The sequence below is a fragment of the Catharus ustulatus genome, chromosome 4 (assembly GCF_009819885.2).
Source record: "Catharus ustulatus isolate bCatUst1 chromosome 4, bCatUst1.pri.v2, whole genome shotgun sequence".
NCBI classification, from domain to species: Eukaryota; Metazoa; Chordata; class Aves; order Passeriformes; family Turdidae; genus Catharus; species Catharus ustulatus.
The window spans coordinates 68,609,141-68,627,578 of NC_046224.1; the positions used below are offsets into that span (position 1 = coordinate 68,609,141).

At 46.0% G+C, this 18,438-nt stretch overlaps 1 protein-coding gene across 2 annotated transcripts in view; it reads right to left on the bottom strand.

The window, feature by feature from the left end:
- The window catches only part of STK38L (serine/threonine kinase 38 like), a 45,148-nt gene extending 31,722 nt beyond the window's left edge, over positions 1-13,426 (bottom strand). The window contains exon 1 of one of the 2 annotated variants that reach the window (XM_033058297.1): positions 13,343-13,426. The gene's annotated coding sequence lies outside the window, so the exon portion shown is untranslated. Of the gene's footprint in view, positions 1-12,104; positions 12,159-13,342 lie in introns of those variants that run through there. The other variant, XM_033058298.1, reaches the window with a different exon arrangement.
- Positions 13,427-18,438: the final 5,012 nt, after the last annotated feature.

Consider the following 18,438-nt stretch of genomic DNA (forward strand, 5'->3'; position numbering starts at 1 on the left):
CAAAAGGAGGCTGGGACTTCACAAGTTCTTGCATGCACCTGCAGGGATATTTGACAAAAGTGAAGCCACTAGACCCTGGTATTGTTAATATTTCATCTGCCACAGGGAGCTTCTCAGAAGTCACACAGTGATATCAGGGTGTTCACTCGAGGCAGCACAATTCCAAGTCCAACCAGACCTTCCCTGCACCTGTATTTTTCTCCACCTGCAGTCACTCTTGCAGGAGGCAGAAGCAAACGTTTCCTCCCAGTGCTTTTCCAAGTCCACTGACTACCCAGGACAGTTAAGATGTCAAACTGCCTTGGATGTGCAACTTTTCAACACCCAAGGGCAGGTAGATAAATCCTGCCAGGCATCTGACACAATGCCAGCTCTCATTGTGATGAGAATGAGTCTTTGGATTTAGCAGTTTGCTTCTCCTCATAATCTCTAACTGTTGGCTATGCCTCTAACTGGTTTCTCAAGCACATTTAGAAACCCATCCTCAGTGAACAGATTTCACTTTCAGTTAAATTATGTTCCAAAAGCCCCAAGAAGTAAACAATACAGGTGGCACCCCTCTTTATCTCCATCTGCACCACAGGACACTGGATCCTCCAGCAGAAGAAGGCCAGACAAGTCTGCACTGTGGAGAGGCACAGCTCCCACCAAATTTAAGACAATTTGAATCCAACTGTGGCTTGAGCATCTTGTCATTTTTACAGCCTTTAACTCTGGGCACCTCACAGACTGTAAAAATATTCTCCACATAAAGAAAGGTGATGAAGATCTGAAGCTCTCTATATATAGTGTTTGCTAAAAATACCTCTTTGGAGACATCCCTTGCCAAACAGGTGCCAAAACTTCAAAGGCTGAATTATCATGTTGAAATATTTGAAATGCAAGTTGTTATGATTCTTGTGAGGCATGGCTGGCAGGCAGAGAGGACATCTTTCAGCTCCAAGACCTGGTCCAGGCAGTAACTGGAAACAGCTCTTTGGTGGCTTACGTGAAATGAGTCAAGGGATCTCAGTCCAGCTTGCAGCAAATTAGGAGCCACATCACAAAAGCATCTGTAAGAGTCACTTCCTTTGTTGATACCATTCTAAAGGCCAAGGACTGAATAAGGTAGGGGAAAATAAATAACTCTCCCTCAAAATAGCCCTCTCCTTCAAAACACAAAGTGCTTTTGTCCAGCATATTTTTGAAACCATCCCAGTGCATTTTTACTAAACACAAACTAATGTAAGTATTCCTTTAAGTAATACCTGGAACCCAACACTTTACCAGTACTAAAGCCCAAGACCTGCTGGCCTCCAATATGCTAGAACCATGCAAAAGGAGAGCAGGAATATTCCCATCCCACGTTCTAACTGCATTTCTTTCTGGAGCCAACAAAAGTTTCAGAGCTCTCAAGCGTTTTCCTTTAAGAAAATTTAACACAGTAACAGAGGTGCACCCTGAACCAACCACTTTATTTCAAAGAAATCAATCACTTTGTATTTGCCTTGTATCTTGCCAGTAAAAGGGCATGAAGCAAGCAATACATGTTTAGAAAACTAAGTAACAATATTACAGACTTTAAGAAAACAAAGTAATTTTAGCTGGAAGTGTCACAAAAACAATTCATAGCTTTGAAAACATCGGTGGATTCCATTAATTAACTGGAACTTCTTGCATTGGGAGAGCACAAGGCAACTGAATCTAATCACACAATATTAGGGGACTGGTGCTGTTCAGTAAATTCAGAGGTGCCAACATGAGCAAAAAGAATGTGTTCCATTCAGAGATTAAAGCCTTCTGAATTTTGGTGCTTTGCAAACAGCTGCTAAACTGATTGAATGATGCCTGTGAAGTGCACAAGGTTAAATGTGGCCAGTACCTCAAGGAGTACCACATTTCAATATTGAAAAAGCACTCGTGAAAAACAGCTCAGTACACTCCTATCTGTCTAGCACTTCAAAAAATGTCCTAAGTATCCACAACAGTGGCAGGATTATTTTTTGTCAGTCCCCTCTCCCTCAAAGCTGATGAGAATTATACCACCACGTTCAATACGTGTAGCAGATTTATCAAAAATAAAAAGAGGTTTCTTGGTTACAATTAGCATTGACTGAGGTACCAAAGGAACTCAAGAATTACAAGAAATTCTTAGGTGTTTATTTCATTCACACAGTAGTCAATACCATTAACCTGGAAAGCCATTGGAATGCATTCAGTCAAGCGTCCTTAGCTAAATTCTGTTTCATTAAAGACCCTACAGTCAGGGTCAAACACAAAGTACATTCCTGATCTATCCAAGGAAGGGAAAACTGGAGGGAAAGCAAAGGCAGGTGCTTGCTACAGCACAGGACAAAAAGCCCCTGTTCCCCTGCCTTGATGTACATCAATACTGGCAGCCCACTTGTGTCAGTGACTTCACCTTGTAAAATAGGTGCTTTGTTGACAGGATCATTCCCACCCCTGAACAGAAGGAAGCTGCACCCAAAGCACCAATTCAGATGTTCCAGAAAGGAGTCTGACCTTCCATCCAAGACAAATATGGAGCTTGAGCTGTATTGCTCCTACTTGGGGTTTAACAGTTTGCAATAGCTGAGGAGGATTTACTTGAGGATGCAAGGAGAGAGGGGTGGGTGGCCCTTAATTAACCAATCTTTGTGGCAAAACCCAGCCTTGACATGCAAGCAAGGGAGGGGAAGCACTTTGGTTCCACACTGACATAAGAAAATCTCTTCCTGCAACTGCATTCTCCAGCTGCACACAGGCACATGCAGATTTACTCTCCCTAATGTCCTCAGTAAGGACCACAGAAGCTTTTATCTTCTCAGTCTGCACATCTTTAAAAGTGACATGACCAATGAGCACTTCAGCAAGAACCAAGAAAATTTATGCTCTGCTTCTCAGACTGAGAAAATTATAGGCATAGAGAAATAAGAAAGAGACTGTCAGGATTCATTTCAAAAATGAGCTTCTACAAGGAAAAATACAAATAACAGTAACAGCTTGCAGTTTCTTGGATTGTTTTTTTAAAGCTAAACAGTATGAGCAAAATTTTCATTATAATTCTTCTCTTGCAGCCCTTGCTCCCAAAGCAACAAAAGCTCATTCTTTGCCTGGGGGTCAACACCTGAAACTGGACTGAACCATAAACAAAACTGAAACTGGCATTCCAAATATTGCTGCTTGTTTAACAAAAAAGGCAGAGAGAACATCAGCTAAAACTACTTACCTTTAATATTAGAGTATAAAAATTCCCCCCCCTCCCAATTACTTCCTTTTCTTTTTTTTTAAATTTTTGCTATGATTTCAATCCTTTCAAATGCAGTGATCCAAAGTACACATTAAAAAAGTATGTGCATCCACTGGTCATTCCCCAAACGTTCCTTTTGACTGTAAAGATTATTTTACAGAGCAGAATGTTATTTTGCTATACATAAAAAGGGCAAGTGTATTTCTTCTTTGTACCCTCACAAAAGCCACAGTAAAGCATCTTACTGAGGACCAAAGGTGAAGGCAGTAGAACTTTTGGCAGGCTCCAAGGAACCTCTTTGCAGCAGAGGTGCTCAGCAAAGTTATTCTGTCAGCAGCCAGGCTGCAGCACAAGCTGTGAGCAGCAGCTCTACTCAATGCTGTAGGTCAGTGTGTATTCAGACAGGAGAAATTCTCTCTTCCCTGGTTTTGGTGATACAATATTAATCTTTCTCCTGAACTCTGAAAGGGATTTGTTCTTTCTTTTTTCATGTGCCACTACAAAAGTGGCTTACGTGTCTGAGAGCAAAAGCAAACAGTTCACATGAATCAGGTGCCCTCTGGGATTAAATGGGGCTTAAAGGAATCCAAGTGTGAGCCTAAGACCCTGGAGTTATGAATGAATCCCAGCTGCCAGAGACAATGCTTACAGTGCTTTCAGCCTGAACTGGGAGCAGGGAACAGGGTAGGTTGTACTCAGGTGCCTCCTGAAAAACCAAGTGCAAAGTTCCTTTAGGTCAGCTGCAGCAGCACCAGCAACACTCATGGAAGGAGTTGGGATTAGAGCTGAAATACTTCACTTCAGTATCCACATACTGGTCAAGCCCACTGACACATCCATGGCCTGAAATTCTCTGCACTGATCACATCAGTATGGCATTCATTTCACACTCCTCATGGTGACAAAGCCCAGAGCAAGGCTGGGAAGACAAGAGCACACAAGAAACTTTTATACAAGCTCACTTGCATCTCAATTACATGCCAGGTATAACCAACCCTTTGAAAGTGCCAGGATTTACCTGCTCAAACTGATTAGTGGTAAACACATTCTAATCCTCACCTGGAGACCTCCATCCTTCCATACATGACTACCATGCCAGCACAGCTGGAGTCCAAGAAGTACAGATTTCCTCTCCTGTAACATTACCACAGCTACATGGCCCCAAATATTGGAGACAACTTTGCACCTAGGGCTCACAGTATCTTCAGTGTGTTCCTTCCTGTTGAATGCTGCCTGTAAACACTGTTAATTACTGAGAACTAGAGCAGTCAAGAACTGGTGCAATGTAAGAAAGGTAAAAAAATTTCCAATTTCTTTGAAGATTTGCCAGCAAAGCTTGACAATTTAAAGCATTTTGCTTTGTTCTTTTCCCTTTATCACTGGCTCATGAGAAAAATAAAAAGACAAGAAGAAAAGAAAAAGACTTAACACAGCAGAAGAATCCCCTTCTGTATTCACTTCATCTTCCAACCAACTGGTATTGTTTTTTTCCACATCTACTTCTCAAAATCTTCCTGCAATTCAACCTCTTTCCTGAAGCTATTTCTGAAGATGCTCATTCCTACTACCACAGTTCATCATAACTCAGGGATTTTCAGCCTGTGGTCCAGAGGGCTGGGAGGTGGATGATGGGCTGAGAATGTGTTGTGCCTTGACAGCAGTCTGGGCCTCATTGTGATTTTGTCCAACTTCACTTTGATTTCACACAGAATAACCAACTTACAGGAGACTATTCTTTCACATAATTGTTGCAGTTTTTTGTTTAAATTTGTTTCTTTTAATGAAGAAAAAAAAAACACTCAAAAGTTTCTAATTGCTACTTAGGTTATTGTGCAGTGAGGTCACTGTACCCAGACTACAAGTGGGTCAAGATGCTCAAGTGATAGAGACTTTAACAGAGAAGGAGAGATCATATAAACATGGAGCAGGAGTGTCCATACATTAATTAACCATAAGAGGAACCATCTAATACACTTCAACATAAAGTGGTCATTTATATCCTTTGCTCACAGGAGATTTGAGAAATTAATTCATGAAGAACTCCTGTCTTAATAACCTTGATCCTCTGCCCTTAGTCACTATTTCTATGGCTGTGAAGATTGGGGAAGGACTAAGTAAGACCTTACTAGAAATTGTGCTTACAATATCATCGGGGTTGGATGGTTTCTCTTCTCTCCTCTCTCCCCAGTAAACCTGAATATTAATATTTCCTTTCCTACAGCATTCATGGAAATGGAGTTACATGCTATAACTAATTTCATGAAATGAAGGAAATAAATTTAACTATCAGCAGACAGATTAGTTTAGCAAGAGAAATTTTCTTTAGGCACAATAAAACTTTTGATTTACACAAGTGAAATATGGCAAGTCAGTCAAAGAACAGCCACCTGTTCAACCAGAGCTCTTTATCACTTTAGTGGAACCAACCAAGCACAAAGAAAACCAGTAAAAACCAGTGACAAAGGTGCACGTTAATAACACCAGAAATGATAAAATTCCTTTCTTTCACCTTATCCTGAAAGTCAGAATTTGCTGCAATGCACTTGAACTGCCTTTCAAGACATGCAACAATAGGATCTGCACCACAAGGTATCCTTACTTCAGAGAATCACAGACTGCTAGGGGTTGGAAGGGACCTTATAGCCCATCCAATTCCAGCCCCCTGCCATGGGCTGGGACACCTTCCACTATCCCAGGCTGCTCAGAGCCCCATCCAGCCTGGCCTGGAACACTGCCAGGGATGGGGCAGCCACAGCTGCTCTAGGCAACCTGTGCACCCTCACAGGGAACAATTCTTCCTCATATCCAATCTAACCCTGCTCTCTGTCAGTGTGAAGCCATTGCCCCTTGTCCTGTCACCCCAGGTCCTGTCAAGAGTCTCTCCCCATCTTTCCTGTGGGCTCCCTTCAGGCACTGCAAGGCCACAATGAGGGCAGCCCAAATCTCTCTTTTCCAGACTGAACAATCCCAACTCTCCTAGTCTTTTAAACTGCCTTGCTAAGTCTCACCAAGACTACAGTAGTTTCACGAATACAAGCCGCACGGATTATAAGCCGCACCCCCGGTGCCTCGACAATGTTGCTGTCTTTGTCAATAGATAAGCCGCACCCCGAATATTAGCCGCACTTTCGTTCGTCGCGAGAATCCGTGCGCAGCTTTCACAAATTGGCCAATTAGTAACAGGATCGCGGCATAGCGGGCTTTACTGGCTCGGGGCGGGGCCAGGAAGGCTCGGCCCGCTCATGGTTGCCGACGGGGCCGGGTGGCCCAGCTCAGCGCCACGGCTCGGCGGGGCTGGCCGGGTGGTGCTGCCGCCGCCGCCGGGCTCGCTGGCCCCCCTCTCCCGTCAGCACCGCCCCGCTGCCGCGTTCGCTCGCCTGGCTGGCAGGGCTGCTGCCGCCGGGCTCGCCGCCCGCCCCGCTGCCGCTTTCGCTCGCCCTGCGCCGCGCCTCGCGAGCGCCGCGCCTCGCGAGCGCCGCGCCCGCCCCGCGGCGCCGGCGCTTCGCTCGCGGCGGCGGCGCTTCCGCGAGCGGCGGCGCTTCGCTCGCGGCGGCGGCGCTTCGCTCGCGGCGGCGGCGCTTCCGCGAGCGGCGGCGGCGCTTCGCTCGCGGCGGCGGCGCTTCCGCGAGCGGCGGCGGCGCTTCGCTCGCGGCGGCGGCGCTTCCGCGAGCGGCGGCGCTTCGCTCGCGGCGGCGGCGCTTCGCTCGCGGCGGCGGCAATTCCGCGAGCGGCGGCGGCGCTTCGCTCGCGGCGGCGGCGCTTCCGCGAGCGGCGGCGGCGCTTCGCTCGCGACGGCGGCGCTTCGCTCGCGGCGGCGGCGCTTCCGCGAGCGGCGGCGCTTCGCTCGCGGCGGCGGCGCTTCGCTCGCGGCGGCGGCGCTTCGCTCGCGGCGGCGGCAATTCCGCGAGCGGCGGCGGCGCTTCGCTCGCGGCGGCGGCGCTTCCGCGAGCGGCGGCGGCGCTTCGCTCGCGGCGGCGGCGCTTCCGCGAGCGGCGGCGGCGCTTCCGGGAGCGGCGGCGGCGCTTTGCTCGCGGCGGCGGCGCTTCGCGAGCGCCGCTTTCGCTCGCCCCGCCGGCAGGGCTGCCGCCGCCGCCACCAGGCTCGCCGGCCGCCCCCTCCCGTCTGCACCGCCGCCGCGTTTCCTCGCCCTGGCCGGCACTGCAGGCCCCCGCACCGCCGGGCTCCCCCACGCTGCTGGCCCCGATTCTGCTGGGCTTCCCCCGCTGCCAGGCAGCCCCACCCGCCGGCCTTCCTGCTTCTGCCATGCTCCCCTGCACTGCTAGCCCCAGTTCTCCCAGGCTCCCCCGCCCTGCTGGCCCGGTCTCTGCCGCCCCCCTGCCCCGCCCTGCTGGCTCAGGCTCTGCCGCCCGCCCCCACACTGCTGGCCCCGCCTCTGCCAGGCTTTCCCACCTCTGCCGGGGCCGGCCGGGCTCCAGCTTGGCTTGGGGCTGCCGCGGGCTCTCACTTCCGTGTTGGCAGCTTTTAGAATTTTGTTAATAGATTAGCCGCCCCGGAATATTAGCCGCACTTCCGGGTTTCCACCAAATTTTTGGTCAAATTGGTGCGGCTTGTATTCGTGAAATTACTGTATTTGCTACACCAGTGTCTGATAATCAACAGCCATTACTCCACTAAATGGGAATGTGCTTTACCACCTGCCTGTTACCTGTCTGTACCAGCCATGGCTCTCACTGCTGAATGACTGCATCCCACAGAGAACCTCACATACTGAACACAAAATTCCCTTATAGTTCCAGATTTTACAGCTTTTTTAATTATACTTTTAATTACTGTTAAACAGGCTTCATTCTGTATCCAGTTGCTACTGTTTGAAGAAACAGGTACTCCCACTAAATCCTTACCTTGTGATTAAATTTGTTCTCCTTTCCTGCTCTGCAAACACCACAGAGCACAGAACAGAGCAATCTTTAATTTCAAGAAACAACAGCTGTCTTTAAACAATGCAGTGCAATGCTTTTGTCTGGGGAACTACTAATGTAAGCTCTCCTCTCCAGCAGGATAAAAATTAGTGACACTTTAAGTGGAACAATTCTTTCACCATCAGGCTGATATTTGGCTGCCATTCTGGTTCCCTCCCTTATAAGGCACCAGCAAGAGGGAAGGGCAGGGAACACATTATGCAACCGTTCATTGTAAAAAGTAATTAAAACAAATTTTAAGAGATGCCTGTAATAAACACTCTTCCAATATACAAAAGACAAAATGAGCCTGATGCCATTGGTATAAGGTCTGCCATTTCTACTTGACAAATCTGGGAAAAGGGAATTTCTCCTAAAAGGTAAGATTTATCTCAGTTTTTATGGGAAAGAGAAGAACAGTGAAGCCTGGGAATTTCCCCTGCCTTCTCCAGAGTGTGGTTCAAATCTAGCTAATCAGCCAAAGAGGCAGTTCTGCACTGGGTAATAAAGGGGAAACACTGGGACACCTGCAACCTGTCCCCTCCTCTGTGTGAAGGTGTGATCCACGGAAATCTGAGACCTCTAATTCAAAGTTCAGCTTCAAACAAGGGTAAAGGGATTCTGTGGTGAGGCTGGTTTATGGACAACAGCCCTCTTGCAGACAAGGAAATATTCCTTTGGAATTTACCTATCAGTTGAGCTGTACATGGGTTTTTACTAGTGACATCATAAAAACACCTTTTACCCACAAGAGTCTCCAAAGTGGCAGTGATCTGGCAGGAAGAAACCTCAGTGATCCTGGAGGAAGCTCATGGCACAGCACAGGCAGGGTAGAGAAGCTGTCTCCCTCTCTGCTGCATCAGGGACACGGATGCAGAGTCTGTACCACCTGCAGGCACACCTGTGCACACACAGCTCTCCACTTGTGACAAGCTGCTCCTGCCAAGCCCCTTTCCTTTGCTGTTTCTACCTTTAGCAGCCATTACTCAAGTGATGACTTTGATCCCTCCTCATCCCTTGGCTACGGGATGGAAGCTATGGCTACTGCCCCTTCCTCTGTGTATAGAAGCTGAGTGTTTGGTGGGTTGGGTGCTACCCAGTATATCTCCGTTTTAAGTGTGACCAACTGATGCACAACTGTGCTCCTCATAAGCATTATTCCACTACAGTGGTTCATAAAAAGGGCCTTCAACCAAACACAACTTTCTGGGAAGGCCAAGATTTCCAAGTACTTGTCTGGGGGATGGTCGGCTTGGTTCTGTTTTCCTGCTCCTGCCAGGAGATTTAATTGCTAAAACACCTTGGCACATTTTATAAATGCAGTACTCCATGTGACATTACACACAGCACTCTCAGAACTGTAAACATCTACAATAAACTCTCTTTATTACGCCGAGTAGAAAAAGGTTTTATGACCTTTTATCTGGTCAAAGATTTTTTTTTTTGTTTCCTCTTCTGTGGAAAGAAATGTAACACACTCCAATAAGCCAAGGTTTTTCCTAAGACTGGAGCTCCTCTACAGCATGTCAGTGATCACAGGCTCAAACTCTGGAACATAAGAGACAAAGCTAATATAAGTTGTACTACAGTAAACACTGTTCCTCTCCCATATAGATCTAAGTTATTCCTGTACTTCCTCCCTCCCATTCATTCTGTCACCTTTGATAAACTCCATCTGTTTGCACAACCTGCACACACCAAGCTTGCTTCATCTTGGCTGTTCCATGTTACTAAAAGGTGAATAGTTGACTTCCTTTTTACTACTTCAGGGCATTCTCACTCTGGTGGAATCCCATAAACTCAGGTTACCATTTTAACCAACCGCTGCTCCTTCTACTAAAAAAAAAAAACACCAAAAAAACCACAACTGTTCCTAACACAATCAAAATCCCATAAAAGCAGTCTTCCAAATTCTAGGTATCTCTTTCTTTCACATTCTGATCAATTGCAATTCTCATAAAACCATGGGTCAGCTAACAAATTTGTAAGTTAGTAGGTATAAATACTAAAGGCAACTAAGTTTCAAGTCTACAGTTCAAACCAGAATATAAAATCCAACACCTAAATCACCAAGAAATCAGAAATCAGATACTAGAAGCATAAAAATTAATGTTCTTTCCCAATCCACCATTTTCCTTTGCTTTTTTAATCTGTAAAAAGTATTTAATGAGATATCAAGGTACACCTTACAAGATTATCTAATTTCACAACTAAGGCAGTACTAACTACAACTGCCCATTTTAATGCTTCCCAGACTGATCAAATTTTTTATGACAAGGAAACTGAGTTTTTCTGATCATTTATTTCTTCCCCTACTTCCTGTTCTGTTTTATATTGTTAAGAGGAAAACATTCTATTACTTCCCCATGCAAATACAGGAGCAGTGGGTCTGCCAGAAGTTATTCTGTAGCTTTAAACTACAGACTTGCAGGATTTTCTGTACCAATCAAATTATGAAGTCTGCTCTGCTGCATTTGACAACTAATTTCTGAATCTTCAAGACAAGACTCCGTCACCTTACATACAGTTCACTATTTAAACTCCTAACACAAAATAAATAATTCTGATTTCCTACCCCACGATATTAAATTGGCTTACCCCAGTGTAACAATTTTTTGCACAATAAAAGTCGCTATTCAACCACCATTCTTTGAAAAATTCTGCACCACCCCATCTCAAAAATTAGTCTCCAGTTATTTATCAAACCCATACTTTTCAAGCCACAGCAATGCAATTGGCACTAGTGGCAGGTCTGCTCTAAGTGCAGCTATATGTTGAAATGAGCAACAAGAGAAGATTAAATGATTTTGTGGACAATTGTATGTTTGATTTATGTCAACTGCCATTACCCTAAGACACAAAGCCTCTTTCTGGGAGACTGAAAGCAAACCATTTACCATATAATATCAGCTTAGCAGGCTTTGTGCTGATGAATACTGCATTCAGAGAAGCAATTCGTTTCATTGCAATTTCCATGTCTACCCTGCATCTCCTGGAATACAAACACCACAACTGGCTTCACATTTTAACTAATGCTCAGCTTAGATTTGGTGGGAAGAACAACATTTTTATTGGAATAAACATGGACTGAGCAAAAACAGAATCTGTAAGAAGATAAGGTTTGAAAGCAAGATAAATCCACTGCCTAGAGAGATCCAGTGGACACACACACAGTGACTAAGCTCCTTGTGGTCACCACAGGATTCAAGAGCCATCACAAACTACAGCAGTAACTTAAATGAATGAAAACCTCCTACCCTCCATTCAAACTCTGGGAACAAAAAGACAGATGAGTCAAGGGAGGCTACAAAGAACTCCTGAGAAAGAACAGGTAAGCAAATCCCATATTGTGTGACATTCCACATTGTTCCAATCCAGGAGAATCCCACCAGGACCCCACTTCGGATCAGACCCCCCAAGGTCAGCACCAAAAAAGCTCACACAAGGAGGGCCACAACAGATCAGCTGACAGAAACCCAAAATTTCTGTTCTGGGAACATTCCCTCACCAAGAGCATAGGCCTGGTCCAAGTCCACTGCAAGTTAATGATGGTGTGTGGGTTTGCTGTTTGTTTTTTTAACACAGACTAACTTTATGGAAAAAAAAAAATGGGTAGAAGAAAATAAAGCATGATACCTGTCCTCTGCAAATATCTGCTTCTGAATTCTGCTTATCTAGTGGCTTGGGATTTGTCATCCCCTGAAATGTTTGAGAAATTAATGTTCAGAATTTTTTTAAGCTACGTTAAGCAAAAATATTTAAATTGAACACACAGTATGCCATGTACATTATGAAAAACAAATGAGTTCACAGAGTTATGCAAATTTGACTTTTCCCATCCAAGACACTTCTTAACAAAGCCAGGAAAACATGCCTACATATGGCACAAAAGGTAAAACTGCAGCAATTTCATTAGATACAGTAACAGATTTCTCACACGCAATGAGGGTGCCCACCTCTCAGGTCAGCAGCCTGTGGGCTCCTACTTCTTTTCACTCTTCAGAGCTAAAGCCGATATTCTTTCATTCCTGAAGGATAAGGAATGAAAACAATTTTTCAGACTCCTGTGTACAGTCAGGCATCTTTTATGGAGCAGGCACAACAACCTAGCTAGATTTATTAGCATTATAAACACTCATAAACAAGATCCCTCTGCTTTAAGTGACTTTAAAAAACTGCAATCAAAACACAGAATCAGCACACCTGACAAACCCCAACATCTAGAGTCAACAAAAACCCCAAAACAGAAGGTAGAAGCAAAACCAATACATTCCACCAAATATCATACCGAAAGAGTCTCTTAGAAGAAAATAAAAAAAAAAAACAAACGCCAGCATTGCTTTTGATTCAGAGCAAGGCTCATTTATTCCTAGCCCGGATTTTGCAAGAGGAAGCCAGGTACATCATCGGCGGCACGCGTGTGAACTCTGCTATTCTCACCCAAGGCGTTCCAGACCAAGGAAAACCAAACAACTGCGAGACCTCTGTATGTTCTTAGCACTTAACTTCCACCTGAGTCAATGAGAATTGCCCAAAGACAGAGCAGCAGCAGGACAGCCAAAGCACGGGGGCCTCAATCCCAAACTCTACGGCTCGGCGGAAGGTTTGGGATTTGCTCCTCCCGCGAGTGGAAACTTGTGAAGGCTGTTTGCTTTTCTAAGCGCATTACGGAGATCATTTCGTCCCTTTATTTATTTATTTCTAAAGAGGGCAGGACACCCTTAAGCCCAGAGCCACGTTCCGTAGCACGAGTAGAGCCCAGCCCGACCCTCCCGGCGGGGTCTCGGCGCAGCCCCGGCCCCGCTCCGGGCTCACCTCGCTCCCCGCACCGACACCCCGGGGGCAGGGGACAAGCCACGCCGGGGGCAGCGAGACGAGCCACCCCAAGGGCTGCGGGACGAGTCACAAGTCACCCCGGGGACAGGAGGCCGAGGCACCCGAGGGGCAGGCGGCAGAAGTGCCCCGCAGCCCCGAGCCGCTCCCGACCGTCCCCGCAGCCGAGGCTGAGGCTGCGCTCCCACAGCCTCCACGGCGATGGCTGCGCCTGCTGCCTCACGGTGCGGAGGGAGGAAAGAGGGAAGGCAGGGGGAGATTCCCAGTCTCCGGCGGCAGCATGCCAGCACTGTTTCCGCGGGCAGCGCCGGGGCGGAGGGTGCGCGGCTCCCCTCGGGACCCGGCTCGCCTCAGGACTCACCTCCCGCCCGGTCCGAGCGCGGCGCCGCCCCCGCGCTAATGGCAGCGGGCGGGCCCGCGGCGGGGGCCGATGTTTACCCGCCGGCTCTCGCGAGAGCCGCGCGCCGCCCAGCCCCGCGCCGCCATTGGCCGCGCCCGCGCCGCCCGCCCCGCCCAGCCCCGCGTCCCTCGCAGCGCGTCCCGCCGTGGGGCGGCGGGGACCGGAGTGTGGGGAGTGTTCCCTGCTCCTGCGGGGCCGTCCCAGAGCACACGGCACTGCACTGCGGCCAGACGGTGCTGGGATATCCCCAGCGAGGGAGACTCGCTGTCCTCTCCGGACTCGGTCACTGCACAGGACAGAAGTTGTGCCTCCTGTCAGTGGAACTTCCCTGGGCTCAGTCCCTGCCCGTGGCTCTGGTGCCATTGCTGGGCCCCCGGAGCAGAGCCTGGGCCCTGCTCGGAGCCCTCCCTGCACACAGGGACACCCAGGGCTGAGGGCTCCTCTCAGCTGGGGCTCCTCTCCAGCCTGGACAGCCCCAGCTCCCTCAGCCTTTCCCTGTCACAGATGCTCCAGGCCCTCAATGATCTCTGCAGCCTCTGCTGGCCCCGCTCCCTGTCCTGAGGAGACCAGGACCGGACACAGCTCTCTAGATGTGCCTCCCAGGGCTGGGCAGAGGGACAGGATGACCTCCCTCTGTCTGCAGTCCGTGTTCTTCCCAATGCATCCCATCCCTCCAGCCCAGCATACACCTTGGCACTCAGCAAGCCCTGCCAGTCGGGACTCACTGAAGGGCTCCCAGTTGTGACAGGTCTCACAGTCAGGAGTTGAACCTCAACTATGCAAAAGGTCAATCCGTGAGCTCAGGTTGGAGGAATGACAAAGGACAGTCATCTGCTTCCATCACGACATGGAGCATGTGGAAGTGGGGGAAAGTTTGTCTCGATGTCATCACTTGGCTTTAGGAGAGTTGCTGGTGAGGGGGACTTAACTGACTGACAGATTTGATTTATTTTACTTTGTTAGTCTTTATGTAGAGATAAGGAACTTAGGAGTTCTGTGCACGAAAGCAGACTTCTTGCCCAGAAACCTTACACTTTCAGGACCTACAGGCAGACCCAGATAATCCACCATGGACCTCCCTGAGCGCTATGAACCTGCCTGCTAAGTCCAGGTTTTGAAAGCATTAAATTTGGTAGGTTTGAAATAACAGAAGCCTAAAATTAGCATGTTTTAACTTGAATGAGGTGCAGGAATGCTTCCTGAAGAGACTGACTATCCTTTAGGACATCTGAACTCTGGTCCCACGTTTGAAACCTGAGGTAATGAAGTTGTGCACTCACGTTCATCATGTTGGAAACACGGACACGTAACCCAGAAACAGAATTAGCAAGAGGGGAAAAGACACTCTACGATAAATAAATTCAAAATAAACTGGTTACAGATGTAGAAAAGTGGTATTTCACTAAAGCTCTCTTCCCAGAGCAAAAGTCCTTAATAATCTGTATGACAGTGGTCAGTGGGAGTGAGAGACATCCTTTCCCCCAGCAGGAATGGGGACTGGTTTTGATTGGGGATTTGGGGGTTTTGTAAGTTGTAAACTTTGGTTTCAGTACCTTACTCCAGTCTGCTCCCCCAGTCTGCCACAGGGAAGTCCGGGGAGGCAGGGTCAGTCAGAGAGATGATGAAGGCCAGCTGTGACAATGAAAATGGAATGAATGAATATTCACAACGTGACATTCCAGTTCCTGCCTTGCTGCTGGTGCTCCTCTGGTGGGTCCTGCCAGCACAGCAGATGGCAAGCACTGCAAGGCTCTTGTGCCAGTGGAAAATTACTGAGTTTTGTTGGTCCTGTGCATGTATGTGGATGTGTGAGGGGGGAAGTGGGGCAAACTTCCATTTATTGAATTATTTTCAAGAGAGAAAGGGAAACAAATGACTCCCTAAAGACTACAAAAATTACTGGTGTATAAAGAACCAGTCTCTTGTTTTGGAAGAACGAGGCATGTCTGTCTGCATTTTGAATTTCCTGTATGATTCCATGTAACTTTCCTCATAAGTCAGGATTGTGAATTTTTCTAAATAAAAGTGCAATTAAAAAGAGAAACTATAACTTAATAAAAGCACTGGCTGTTGCTTAACATACCTATGGAAAAACTGAGTGTTTAATGTCTCTATTTTTATGTGGCCGTTAAAGTATTTATGTTAGCGGACATTCCATCGCAAAACACATTGTTTATTTTAATTTTCTAATTTTAAATATATGTTTTTAACAGAGCTGTACACGTAGAAGGTTATCTCACTGCTATAAAAGTCTGATTAATGAGTTCACCACTGTGGCAGTTGAAGTTAGTGGGCTGGTGCCTCGTGAATATTTGAGCTTGTCCATAGTCTGTGAAGGTTTGCACAGCTAAAGAAACTGAAAACCAAATGCTCATCCTGTACTGAACCATGGCAGAGTCAAACCTACGGTGTCTGTGCAGGCAGATGAAGTTTGTGACTGAAGGAGAGCTGACAGAAATACCTAAGGTTTTAACCCAAACTGTGACACAGTGTAACCATTACCAACAGCCCAATAAACTTTTATTTCTGTGTATTTCCAGAGTCAGATCATAATATAGAAATATAAGCATCCATTCACCCTGTAGGAGGGCAGCAGCTCTTTTAAGCTGCCAGGCATAGGAGTTAGACAAACATTTTGAAACAAAATCTTTGCTCTGAGCGTGCAAACTTCTGCAGTGTGCTGTCCCAGTCCTGCAATCTGTGAAAAGCAGCCAAGGTCCTTCTCCCTCTGCTCCCTCTGCAGCAGCAGCAGCAGCAGTGGGATCCACCCTGGGGCGCAGCAATTAAAGGCGAACATAAAAGCCCAAATACCTCTTGTCAAATTCCACTGAACCTCTGGAGCCTTCAAAAAACTTAGGGGAACGTCTGTGGCAAAGGAAAACAATGCTGCCCTCGTTATTGTAGTTCAAAAGAGGAGAGCTTGTCAGAGAAAGGGCATTTATGTGAGGGTTTGACATTTCTTTCTTTGCAGTCAATTGGTGTAACAAATCCAAATTACTGTGTCAGAGTCATGCTGGAAATGTCTCTTGGAAAGATTCAGAGGGGGTTTTAACCATGAAAGCCCCTTCTCAGCATCAGAAATAACCTAGAAATGTTTAATTCACAAGTAGTTTGCATCTACCCACCTAATCAACATTTAGGGATGAATTCTGACTCTCCTTTCTTACTTACTCTTTTCCTAATATAGTCCAGGTGTATTTCTTAAGAATAAACCAGAAAAAATCCATAACACTTAAGATTGGTCAGGAAATAATTCAGAGCTAGGTAAGCACAGTGCAAGCCATTCAGAAACATTCCCGCAAACTTTCTATTGATTTATTAATACCTTTTTTGCTGCTGTTGATACTACTTTTTATCCAAATTTTACTTGTAGCTCCCTGATCTGTCTGAATAACATAAACATATGTTTTTTATATTCAATAGGTAGAAGGCCAGGAAAAAACAACAGTGCTTTAATTTGTTTTATGACACTTCAGCACTGTGCTGTTACACAATTCTGATAAGATTTCACACCTGCTGAGTGCACTGTAGATCTTCAGTTGCTTGATTCCAGTGGGGCACAGTAGTGAATCAGATGTTCAGAAAATGCTGCAGCATAGACAAAAATGTAATTTCTTAATAAGTGGAATGCAAATTTAAAGGGAGGCACGTAGGCACATATGCTCATACTTCATATGCAGTGTTTCACAGTTGAATTAAACAGTTAAGATCTTGGGTCTGCAAACTCTTGAAGAATAAGCCAACTCGGAAATTCTTTGAGTTTATTTCTGTGAGACCACTCAGGGAGGTAACATTGGCTCACCTAGTTGCTCCATCTTTAGGAAATCATCATCAATATTTAAAAATACCTAACAACATCAGAATGTCTGTACTGGTTCAGAGCTGGGCTCTGTCTCAGTCACATTTTTGTCTTCATGGTGATCATGGCCTGACATCAGGGAAAAGGAAGAATGGAAAAAATTCACAAAGGATTCCTTTAAAACTCTCTCACCTTCACTTATCGCAAGCCTGATGTTGTCTGTCTAAATAATGACTCCAAGGGTTTTGCTCTTCCAAATGCTTGTGCAGTCCACTTTTAAAGGCCAGGAGCATCTTGTATTCCCAGCACTTGCAACAGCTTGTTGTGTGAATTCACCTCCTTTGGCTTGTCCTGAGCCTGGTTCTGAGAGCATCTTGGTGTGGGTCCTGATTTTGTTACCAGCACAGATGATGAACTGTCAATCCATGTCCATCCTGGGAGTGCTACTCTTTTTTTTTTATATATATACTGTTCCTTCTCAGTTTTCTTTATTCCTAGCCTGGAAGCCATTCCATACTCCCATCAGTCATGTTGCCATGTTCAATTTCTATTACATTTTTGGAAGGAAAGGAACCAGAATTTTACCTTTCAAAGTGTGGGCAAAATAAGAAATTTAACCAGGGGTATATAATTTTTGCTTCAGCTCTTAATCTAGAGACAGAACACATAATTTGCTATGTCTCTTAAAAATAGGAAAAAGTTAAATGATGTCAACAAATAAGTAATATTAGTTCAATTTTAAAAATGGGGTACCTTTTGAGAATATTTGAAACAGTCCAGCTCTGTTCCATACAGGCAACCACAGACTGTTCTATATCCACACCCTTTCTGAGAAAGTTCTAGTTTTTACTTTCCTGAAAGCCCAGATAACTTTCTTTATATTAATAGCATCTATGTCACAGGGAAAGTATTTATATTTCAATGTGTATAGTCTAAGGAACAAAGCAACTCATTCAGCTGTACAAAATCAAAGAAATTGGTATAGTCACCTAACAGACTGTCAACTCATATCCTGAACATCTGAGCAACTCCCAGCAACCCTTCTGAAACCAGGATTTCGCCAATTTTCAATACCATTGAAATTACTTCTTTCCTATGTAAGTAGTATTATTTTTTTAGCATGAATTTCTGGCTTGGCTGTGACTTTTGCAGGCAATTTGGAGCCCACAGCATAGCTCTTCCTGGCACAGAGACACCAGATTCCTCAGGCAGGAGTTACGGATGCGACAAATTTGATTAGTTTTGTAAGCAATTAAAA